Genomic DNA, 11,746 nt, shown 5'->3' on the forward strand with positions numbered 1-11,746 from the left:
CACTTCTCTTCCTTTTCGACTTTATTAACATGTGCTAAAATAGCGTAACATCCCTTTTCTAAACACTTTTTGGCTTTCAAACAGCTAATGAGTTTTAGCTTTGAATCACCCTTCTCTCCGTAAATCATCACCGGTATTTTATCCTTACCAGGAATACGAATTGCCTTCTTGGCACAAACAACTTCCGCTCCTATTTTGGACATCCAGTCCATGCCGACTATTACATCAAAACTTCCTAATTCTACGGGTATCAAATCAATCTTAAATGTTTCTCCGGCTAAATTTATCTTACAATCACGACAAATTTTATCGGCTTTAATTAGTTTACCATTAGCTAACTCAATCAAGTACTTAGCATCTAAAGGTAATGATGAACAATTCAATTTAGTGTAAAAATTTATACACACGTAGCTTCTATCGGCGCCGGTATCAAATAAAATAGATGCTGATAAGTTATTAATGGTAAACGTACCCGTAACAAGCTCCGGGTCTTCTCGTGCCTCTCTAGCATTAATAACAAACGCTCTTCCACGTGCAGGTCCGCCATTCTGATTCGGGCACTGACTCTTATAGTGACCTTGTTTTCCACACCCAAAACAAGTAATGTTAGCCAAAGCAGTTCTATTTGCGTTGGTGGCAGGAGTCTTGTTACCATTTGTAACGAGAGCCTTACAATCTTCAGCAAGATGTCCCTGTCTATTGCATTTAGTGCACAACACACTACAGTAACCAAAATGATGTTTGTGGCAGCGGTTGCATAAAGGACTTTGTCCTTTGTAACCAAAGCCTGAACCACTACCCGCACCTTTCGTGGTTTCTTGTTTCTTATAAGGTTGTTGTTGGTTACCTCGATCATAACCTCCATTCCACTTTTTCTTGTTCCCTAATACCTTCACCTCAGTATTGAATGCTTTCTTGTCCAAAATGACCTGATCCATTAGCTCGTTCGCCATGGTTATAGCTTCATGAATTGTTTTAGGTTTCGATGCTGTAACGTTTGCCTTGACCTTTTTGGGCAAACCAGCTTTGTACATTTCAATCTTCCGTTCTTCGGTTGGAACCAATTCAGGACATAGCAAAACTAATTCCATGAATCGCTGGTTGTAGTTGGTGATTTCAGTACCAACCACCTTCAAACTTCGTAACTCATCTTCTAACTTAATAACCTCATTCCTTGGACAATACTCGGTGATTATCATTGCTTTGAATTCTTCCCATGGAGTATCATAAGCTACATCTCCTCCTACCGCCTTCACATAATTCTTCCACCATGTGAGTGCACTATCTTGTAAAGTGCACGATGCAAACTTGGTCATGTCTTTTTCATCACAACCACTGATTTTAAACACCGTCTCCATCTTTTCTATCCATCGGGTTAAACCGATCGGCCCTTCCGTTCCACTGAATGATGAAGGCTTGCAAGCTTGAAACGTCTTGTAGGAGCATCCTACACGAGGATTTGGATTAACTGCAGCAGCTCTTGCAGCCTCAACCCATAACATTCTGTCGTTCACTCGCTGGTTGATGAGTTCCTCGAGTTCTTGTTCCGTCATTCGATTCAATCGCGCCATTTCCTAATGAAAGAAAATAATTATTCACATGGATTATTATAGATGTAGTGTGTATTTATAGTACATTATAGCTTATTAATAATATGAACTAGGTATTATTATAAAAGCCTTTTCTTCTTATTAGCGTTTTATAATTATATCTTGGGTAGTACCTACCCGTTAATGTTCATACTTAATAGCTTAGTACAGAATCAATTACTACAATCTAAATAATACTTAACCATGGAAAATTATTGCATTTCATACTTCAATATTTTACATATGCTTATCTTACATCGAACATTAAGCAAACCACACTATTAATATTATACAAAACATTATTCGGTTCCATGGTTTGACACAGCAGCGCATCGTTTGATCTATTTTCTAGAACGTTTAGACACAAAGATTTGCTTAACGCTTATCCTAACTGTCTGCCTATATTTTGGCTGTGGGACTGAAGAACTGGATGCCGGGACAGAACGAATAGGAATAGCGGGGATAGGGGTGGTAGTGTTGAGTGGAATTGGTGCCACATCATTCTCATTAAACTCGGGATTTGGATTTTCTAATTCATTAGCCTTTCGTTTCTTTCCTAGTTCGAACTCGTCTTTTGTAATTTCCTGTATTTCTTCCTCGGGTTCACTTTCCTCCTCGGGTTCACTTTCCTCCTCGGGTTCACTTTCCGGGTTCTCTATAGTTGGTTCATCCGGAATTTGTGAGTCTTCCCCAAGGATATCATTTTCGTCATCGGACAGGTTAATGACTGGAACGCCATCTGAAGATTCTGATTCGGAGTCGTTGATTGTGATAACAATTTTTGAGCTCGACATCTATCACACAACAACTAACCCATTAGTACTTATATAATATTTACATATAAATTTTAACCAACAGTGATAAGCAATGGTTTTTTTTTTTAAATCAGACCCGGTCAAAGTCCAGACTTTACTAATGTATCCTAACGACTTCTCGGTTAGACACACTAATGCAAACCTGGTTCGCTAAGACCAACGCTCTGATACCACATGTCATAACCCGTCCTTAACCATAAGAACGTGTTAGATAACGTATGATTTCATTGCGAGGTATTGACCTCTATATGCGACATTTTTAAAAAGGAAAACTGCATATATTATACATTACAAACCAAACCATTATTTTTGTTACAAGCTTTAGACAATAAAAAGATGATTATCGTTTAACGATAATCTTCGACTTACAAACTTTACAAATGATAATAACAACACGATTTCTAGCATATTTTACAACACACGTCCTCGGATATGCAGTTTTATTTTTGACACAAATATGAGTACGCATGATCCTGCTTAGATTCAACATAATGCAGCGGAAGCTTTATTATCACCTGAGAATAAATATGTTTAAAAACGTCAACATAAAGTTGGTGAGATATAGGTTTAGTGCGCAGCAATATATATATATAGACCACAAGATTTCGTATATAAACATTTCAATAAAAATATTCTAAGTGGTTGAGCACTTGGTAACCATACTTAACATTTTCACGTCGCATATTCCCTTTAATATGAAATCTTACTACACCGTACCAAGTGTAGTCACAAAACGAAGTACTGTGCAACCGTTGAATACTGGTCGTCCAGTCCGATTGGGGTTGTCAGGCCCGATAGATCTATCAACAGGATTCGCGTTTACAATACCGCTGTAAATATTAGTTACCAAGCTACAGGGAAGTATGCCAGTGGTACAACTCAACGTAGAATATATTTTTCAGTTACTTGTGTCCATAACGTAAAACATAAAATACATGTATTCTCATCCCGAAATATTTAGAGTTTAAAAGTGGGACTATATACTCACTCTTGTCTTGATGATATATATATTTTGACTCGGTCTTCCGGTTGATATCACGAACCTATCCATATATAATATATCAATATGTTTTCATTTTAAAACAAACGTTATATATATATATACTTGTTATACTTTTAATATTTTGAATATTTCCTTAGTCCGTAGTTAGCATTCCGATGTTAGTAATTCAATTTTTAATGGTTCATTTTTAGATGTTTAATATACCCGCAATAAACAAAACCCCCAACGAAATAAATAAAACCCCATCGTATATGTATTGGTCGAGATTAATCTTGACCCATGGTACCGGTGTTGTCAAATGACGTGTTGCGTACATAAAGTACCGGTGTTGTCAAATGACGTGTTGCGTACAATCATGGGATCTTATGATTAATCTTCTCGTGTTGTTTACGGGTGATCCTGAACCATATAAAATTGAATTATAAGTACATATATATAAAATATCATGTTATCTTAGAAATATGTGATTTATATCTTTTTTTTCCAATTGATCCCGTAGTTGAAATGATCTAGGATAACCAATTTTGTTTCGGTCATAGTTTCTTCGTTACAAATCCGTTTTCGTTGATTCAAATTGCCATCTTCTTGGATCGAGTTCTTCTTTAAGACTATGAACTGTAAATACCTTGGTTTGTATTCAAAATCATACGGCATAAGTGAAACATTAGTGAAACATATGAAGTTAAACATTTTTGTTACAACAAAATCATTTAATGACCATTTTTCTAAAAATACTTATACTTTGAAAAACCAAGTTTTACCTTGTTAAATTAGCATATACATAAGTTATATTACAGGTCTTGAAGTATTTTAAAAGTTAAGTTAGAAGAATCTATTTAGTTTGCAAACAAGTTTGAAAACATTCAAACTATGTTCTTGTTGTTAAACTTTTGTACCACAAAATAAGATAGCTATATATATATGAATTGAATAAGGTTATGAACATAGATTCTACCTCAAGTTCCTTGGATAAGTTTGCTGTAAAAGAGGAGTAAGAAGCTAGAATCAAAAGGGTGATAGAAGTGGATGAAAGATTGGTAGTAAGTTGGTGTTCTTGGAGGGTTTTCTTGAAGTGTTTTTGTATGGTTTTCTTATGGTGTTTTAGTATGGTTTTTGAAGCTAGATCTTTATGGAACTTTGCTGGATTGTTATGGAGTTTAGAGAGTAAGAAAGAGTGTGTGTTTTTAGTTAAGAGATTGAAGTAAAAATGAATCAAAAATGATGATACATATATACTCCTAAAAATGTGATCTTTAAGGATAACATGACAAAATTCTAGTTTGTATTTTGTTAATTAGTCAAGTAATCATCCAAAAGTAATTACCTAGCTCTAAGGGCATGAATAATGGCTGGTTAGGTGGTGATTTTGATGTGTATTTACTATTAGTAAATACGTATAGGAGCTAGGTATGATACGAGTACAAATACTCTAAATATACGTATAGAAATTTTGTGAAAAATGGAATGAGGATTCAAATATAGCTATCTTTTGTGAATATACTTATATGGTTTTATGTATTTAAGTTCTTAAAAGTGATTAAATACATTACTTATACAATATATGTATAAACATTATATGTCTTAAGTATTTATGTCAAATAACGTTACGTATAGTTATCGTTTTGAAAACTTTAGTTAGTAGTTTCAAAATATACTTATAACTTGTTGTTATTAATACAAAATGAGATATTAAAACATTTATTAATCATGTTAAATATGTATATATACATTTATATACACAAACGTATAATTATCATATATTGTATAGTTCGTGATATCATCGGTCAAACTAGACGGTCAAACGTTGTGTAAAACTCTTTTCGGAAATATAAGTCTCGACAATTTGGATTGCTTATCATGTTGGCAAGGTTTAATTTATGTAAATATTAATCTTATAAGTATAGTATGATCGAAAAAGTGCGGGTCGTTACAACCTATTTGTTTAGGTCAAGACTAGCATTGTTCTTTGCACACGTTACTTGTCGAAGTACTTTTTGGTTCGTGCATACAAGGTGAGATCATAGTCCCACTTTTACTCTTTTTGAACTTACTTTTGAGATGAGAAAACATAAACGTTCTTTTAAACTACGTGAACACAAGTACAGGGAAAACAAACATTCTACATACGAGTTTGAACACAAATCCTCAATTCGATTATCATTAGTTACATCAGATGGTGTAAGCGAGAACTTATGTTATATGGCCATATGGGTTTGACAAACCCTCACTTCGGACGGTTCGCTACCGTCTACGGGTGAAATATATTTTCGGGAAACAGTGTATGTTCTAACACTATTATTACGGGGTTCAACGGACGGAATGTTAAGCTTTGATAATTGAGTGCTCGTGAATATTAACTTTTAGAATGTACTATGACTTTATCGATGTTGCAAATCTTGTGGTTCAACTTACTTATACTCACTTACTTATTTAAACCTATGATTTCACCAACGTTTTCGTTGACAGATTCTCTATGTTTTTCTCAGGTCCTTGAACTTAGGTGATATAAGCTTCCGCTCATACTTTTTGATACTTGCGTTGGATGTCGAGTATACTTGCATACGTGGAGCGTCTTTTTGACTACTTTTAATCGTGTCGCACGTGTTTCATACAAACTTTAAACATTGTTATGTACTTATTATGGAAACTACTTTTGTAAACTTTGAAACACCCTTATTTATGAAATGAATGCGACATACTTTTCGGTCAAACTTGGTTATAAAGAATTATGACCATGTAATGGGACCATACGTAGATGACGCCGTCATTTGACGATTTGTCGGGGTCGCTACACATGCTCAATAGAAGTGCAGTTAATTAACTGATGTAGTTTGGGAACTTCCTAAAAAAACATTTGCTTGAATGCCAGGTACCAAACTTACTTTAGAAGTTTGTTGGTCAATTTACTAGAAATGGTCAAGTCGGCTTATGGTTTATTTCAAGCATGTTGAATATTAAACATAAAGGATTAAGGGTTAATGGGAATGGTCAAATGGGTTAGAACCTATGTTGATGTACGTGAGCAAAACGATATGAAAAAACTGAATCGTTCAAATTTCAAATTAACCGTTTCTGACAATAAAACCTATCTCAACTGCAGCTCACTTTATGTTTATAGTTAGCAACTTTATGGTACCAGTAATCTGAACAGTTCACTTTATGCTTATAGTTGACAACACCATCTGGACCTTGCTCTTAAGGAACGTTACAAACGCTCTAAATTTGATTAGGTGGTGATATACAGATAAATAATAAACATATGAAGGATTTTGTTGAGCTTTATTTATATGTTGGTTTTTGTCTGCTTTAATAAGTCGATGTTAGTTTTCAATTTTTATTTCACTATACTTCTCTGGTAGATAACTATGTAGAAGTGTGTTATATGATATGCAGTAGCTATAGGCTCATATGGAGATATAACAAATCTGATGTTGCTATGTTAATGTGGCTTAGTGTCCTAGCTATTATCGATGTTTCATGATGGTATGCTTTTCATTTTCTGGTCATCAGTTTTTTAGTTTATATTGGATTATTATATAGGTAAATATAAATATTAATTGTTCACGGTTTAATGGATATTAGTGGTGTTGATTTCGACGAAGATCATTCTTATCAGCAGCTGCTGCTGGTAGAAACCATACGAAGTTTGGGGGCTTTTTTTAAGAAATTAAGGCTTTTATATTATGGCTAAGTGTTAATATTATTTTTTATTTAATTTGTTTTGGATATTTATTTTGGTGGTTAGATTTGGGATTGGCGATAGAAATAAATTTGGAAATTGAAGATGTTGCAGGTTTAGAATGGAGGAAGGTGGGTGAAATTACAATATAAAGAGAAGAAAAGGTTAGTCCCTCTATCGTGAAATTCATACGGATCACGTTGCACCCGCATATAGGCAGATATCAAAGTTGAAACGGCCAAAATGACAATACTAGATATCTTTATGAAGCCAACTATGAAGACTATAGAGGAAGTATGTGAGATAAATGAGGTTTGCGTACCATCACATTTCATGTCGTTAAATTGAATTTGAAAGCATTACCTTTCTTAGTAAATGCATATGTAAAAGGTTTCATGACTTTTGTAAACTTCATAATTCAAATCTTTCTTACACAGCACTCAACCTGTATTGTATGAGGTGACGTCAATATAATTTGCCCTGGTGAGGATGGTTGGCACGGCTACAGTTGCACAAGATGTGGGAAAAAAGCAAGTAAAAAGGATCAGTTGGATGCGGTTGACTCTGTTTATGTAATTGACCATTGTGATTTGGTTAAGGATGGTTGTCTAAAGTAAGTTATTTTATTTAGAATTCAAGTTGTTCCAGTTACACACGTACTACAGTTTCCTATTATTAAAGGACTGTTGAATTTATATTGATGATATTTTGATATAGGTATGATGGAAGTACAAGCATCAAAATATGAACAACCATAAGTGTAGGCGACAACTATGATTTGTGCTCTTTGGTGTTGTTTGACTATTTAGTAGCCAAATAGTCAATGAATTTGTTGCTTGCTTGAATAATGTCACTCAACAAGTAGAATAATTACTTAACAAGTTCCAAGATGGTCGCCAACACCAAATACCAAATGTCTTTAAATACCAAATGTCTTTAAATACCCTTAGATTCAACAAGGGTTTAGTGCTTGGTCTTCATGACACGCGCACGAGCACATACACATATTGTTGGTCCTTTGATTAACAAATGGAGTATTGTAGAGGGGTGCGAATACAATTATTTTTAATTATACTAGTTAAGTAGTAGTTAAACGTATTCGAGCAAGCAATTAAATAAGAGCCTTGGATAATTTTCAACATTATTCTTTGATTGATATAAATCTCAAAGAATCACAACTGTTCGATGGCATAATAAACAGTTGGTTGATACAGATTACACCTAAATATAGCTAAAGAGATTATCTTTAAACTATTACGCGTTTGGACTCTATTTAATAAAACACACACCACTAGATATTACAATAGTGGAATCATCTATTTATAGAAGTCCTATTATCCATGTAATTGATCTATTGTCCAATGGTACATAGAATGTTTGTACTTGTGGGGACAACTGCATCAGAGAGCGTGCTCTCTTCTTTTCTCTTTGGTAGCTATTTGCAAGGACACTCCAATTCGGTTTGGCACAACTATTTGAATAAACAAATAGAATGTTTGGTTGTCTAGGCGTTGACAAAGTATTACACATGTCTGCACATGCGTTAAACTTCTGCATTCCCACGTGGTCTTGTAAGGTCACTTGTCAGCCGCCGACACGTGTCCTTTTCTGTTCAACTTTGTCTTCGACTTTTGTTGAATAGTACAATTGATATAGACCACACGGGAAACCATTATGCTTGTAATGGAGCATATAAGTGTTGTATGATGCTACCATATATACTGGTTCTTCTACTGGTTCACTTGATCTTCGTAATTTGCTGGGTACACATCATCTGCTTCTTGAAGAATACTGCCTACCTTGTGCTGGTAGACCAGGCAGCATACTGACACACTTGACACAGCAACAAATGTTGTCTATACATAAATAAACATATGTTGGTTGCACATAACACTTTAGTCTACATAGCTGTTTTGTCATAATTAAATCCTTAATTATTTTGGGGACTCAACATATATATATATATTTTGTCATTAAGACCGTCTACATCATACTGCTTTGTCAGCATTTCAAGAACTACTTCATATATATATATATATATATATATATATATATATATATATATATATATATATATATATATATATATATATATATATATATATATATATATATATATATATATTCATCATTTAGAGGGAAGCATTTTTTGAGAGGGAATGGAGAAGTAAATTTTTTTATTTTTTTATTTTGAATTTTTGTACAAGCATTAAAATCACATAAAAATATGAACATTTAAAAAAGACAATTTGTGATGAATGTTATTATTTTGGCTGAAAAATACTCGAAGAAATAAATTATAACATGCATCATGTGTAATTTTTTAATTAAAAAAAATTTCATCATTTTTTTTTTTCATCTTATGTGAAGTTTTTTTTTTTTTTTTTTCAAAACTTAGCCCGATTTATAGTTTAGGGTCTTAGATTTAGTCCCTAAACCCAAAACACTAAACTCTAAACCATTCAAATTAAAAATTCAATCTAAACCCTAATTTTTAAACACTAATTTCTAAACCTTAATTTCTGACCCCTAATTTTTAAACTCTAAACCCTAATTTCTAACCCCTTAAGAAAAAAACTTTAATTAAAATATTTTATATGATGCGTGTTATCATTTATTTCTTCCAGCATTTTCTCGCCAAAATAATAACATGTATCACAAAGTGTCTTTTTTAAATGTTCATATTTTCATGTGATCTTAATGCTTGAAAAAAATTAGAAAAAAAACGAAAAAAATTGCTTCCCTCCACTTCTCCTCAAAAAAGTGTTTCCCTCTTGATTAAAACAATATATATATATATATATATATATATATATATATATATATATATATATATATATATATATATATATATATATATATATATATATATATATATATATATATATATGGGCAGGATCAATGGGGAAGTAACCAATCGGGGGGAAGCAAAATTTTTTTTCCCGTTTTTTTAGAATTTTTTTTTCAGGCATCAAGATCACACGAAAATATGACCATTTAAAAAAGACACTTCGTGATGAATGTTATTATTTAGGCGGGAAAATGATCGACAAAAATAACATTCAAGATAATATTGATCGTGAAGAATGTTAACATTTTTTTTCCATGTTTTGTGAAGTAAAATTTAGCCTGATTTAGAAATTAGGGTTTAGGGTTTTGTAACGATCCAACCTCGGTTACCCAAAACACGACTTTTTTTTAAAGGAAAAGTGATCTGGCCTGAGGGAGTTGCGCGGTGCGCGTTAACACATGAAACCAGGTCAGAAATAAATTATGGGGTCTGGCACCTGCACTTCCCATTTGCGCAGCGCGCCCCCATATGCGCGGCGCGCGTTAGTACATAAGACAGGCTGTTTACCAATTTTCACACATAAACGCCAAAACTTCCCAAACCGCATTCTTACATTGACAATTTGCTTACGACCAAATATAGATTACATAGTTCCAAAGATTAGAGTTTACAAAAGGGGTACGACGACCCGTACAACACCAATAGTATTTTCGACCCACGAGTTTAAATACCAAACAAAAGACGAGCATGGTGTTTGGGGTTAAACTACCCAAAACCTACGTCGAAATGCAAAAGCCACCACTATCATATCAAGAGTGTGGAATCTCTAATCCAGGCGAATACCCTTGCCCTTCTCCACGCCAGAGCCTAAGTAAAAAAGATTAACAACGAGAGGGTAAGCAAAGCTTAGTGAGTGTAATAATTATACCCATACATATATAATATACCTACTTGCACACACTTACACATTTACCGCCTACACGCTAGCAACTAAATAGCATACCATCTCAAAGTATATCGCTAAATCTTCAATACCACGAGCTAGCACAAACATTAGCATATAATCCAAACATGTTAAATGCTATACTTACATCACAAAACCATGGTTTGAAAGGACCTGTTCATATACAGTATAAACGATTCACAATAGTTGATTACATCGCGAGGTATTTGACCTCTATATGAAACATTTTACAAACATTGCATTCGTTTTTAAAAGACAAACTTTCTTTACATCGAAATTTGATAGGCATGCATACCATTTCATAATATCCACTATCCAACTATAAGTTGAATTAATAATAATCTTTGATGAACTCCATGACTCGAATGCAACGTTCTTCGAAATATGCCATGAAAGACTCCAAGTAATATCATTAAAATGAGCAAACGCACAGCGAAAGATTTCTTTAACACCTGAGAATAAACATGTTTTAAAGTGTCAACCAAAAGGTTGGTGAGTTCATTTGTTTATCATAATCATTCATTTTCATCATTTTAATAGACCACAAGAATTTCATTTCCAGTTCTCATAAATATACGTCCCATGCATAGAGACAAAAATCATTCATATGGTGAACACCTGGTAACCGACATTAACAAAATGCATATAAGAATATCCCCTATCATTCCGGGAAATCCTTCGGACATGATAAAAATGTATTCGAAGTACTAAAGCATCCGGTACTTTGGATGGGGTTCGTTAGGCCCAATAGATCTATCTTTAGGATTCGCGTCAATTAGCAGATCGATTTACTAATTCTTATGTTACCAAGCAAAAAGGGGCATATACGGCTTCGATCGTTCAACCATAGAAAGTAGTTTCATGTACTTGTGTCTATTTCGTAAAACATTTATAAAAATTTCGCA

The 11,746-nt window shown here is 33.7% G+C and overlaps 1 long non-coding RNA gene across 2 annotated transcripts; it reads left to right on the top strand.

Moving 5' to 3' along the window:
• The first annotated feature begins 6,206 nt into the window (after positions 1 to 6,206).
• LOC139877557 (uncharacterized) lies at positions 6,207 to 8,218 on the top strand. Of its 2 annotated transcripts, XR_011768664.1 has the most exons (4): positions 6,207 to 6,890; positions 6,990 to 7,398; positions 7,524 to 7,699; positions 7,804 to 8,218. It is a non-coding gene; the product is annotated as an uncharacterized lncRNA (long non-coding RNA). The 2 variants fall into 2 exon arrangements; XR_011768663.1 differs by having other exon boundaries at positions 6,207 to 7,398.
• The last annotated feature ends 3,528 nt before the right edge of the window (positions 8,219 to 11,746 follow it).

Source organism: Rutidosis leptorrhynchoides, chromosome 11, assembly GCF_046630445.1.
Source record: "Rutidosis leptorrhynchoides isolate AG116_Rl617_1_P2 chromosome 11, CSIRO_AGI_Rlap_v1, whole genome shotgun sequence".
NCBI classification, from domain to species: domain Eukaryota; kingdom Viridiplantae; phylum Streptophyta; class Magnoliopsida; order Asterales; family Asteraceae; genus Rutidosis; species Rutidosis leptorrhynchoides.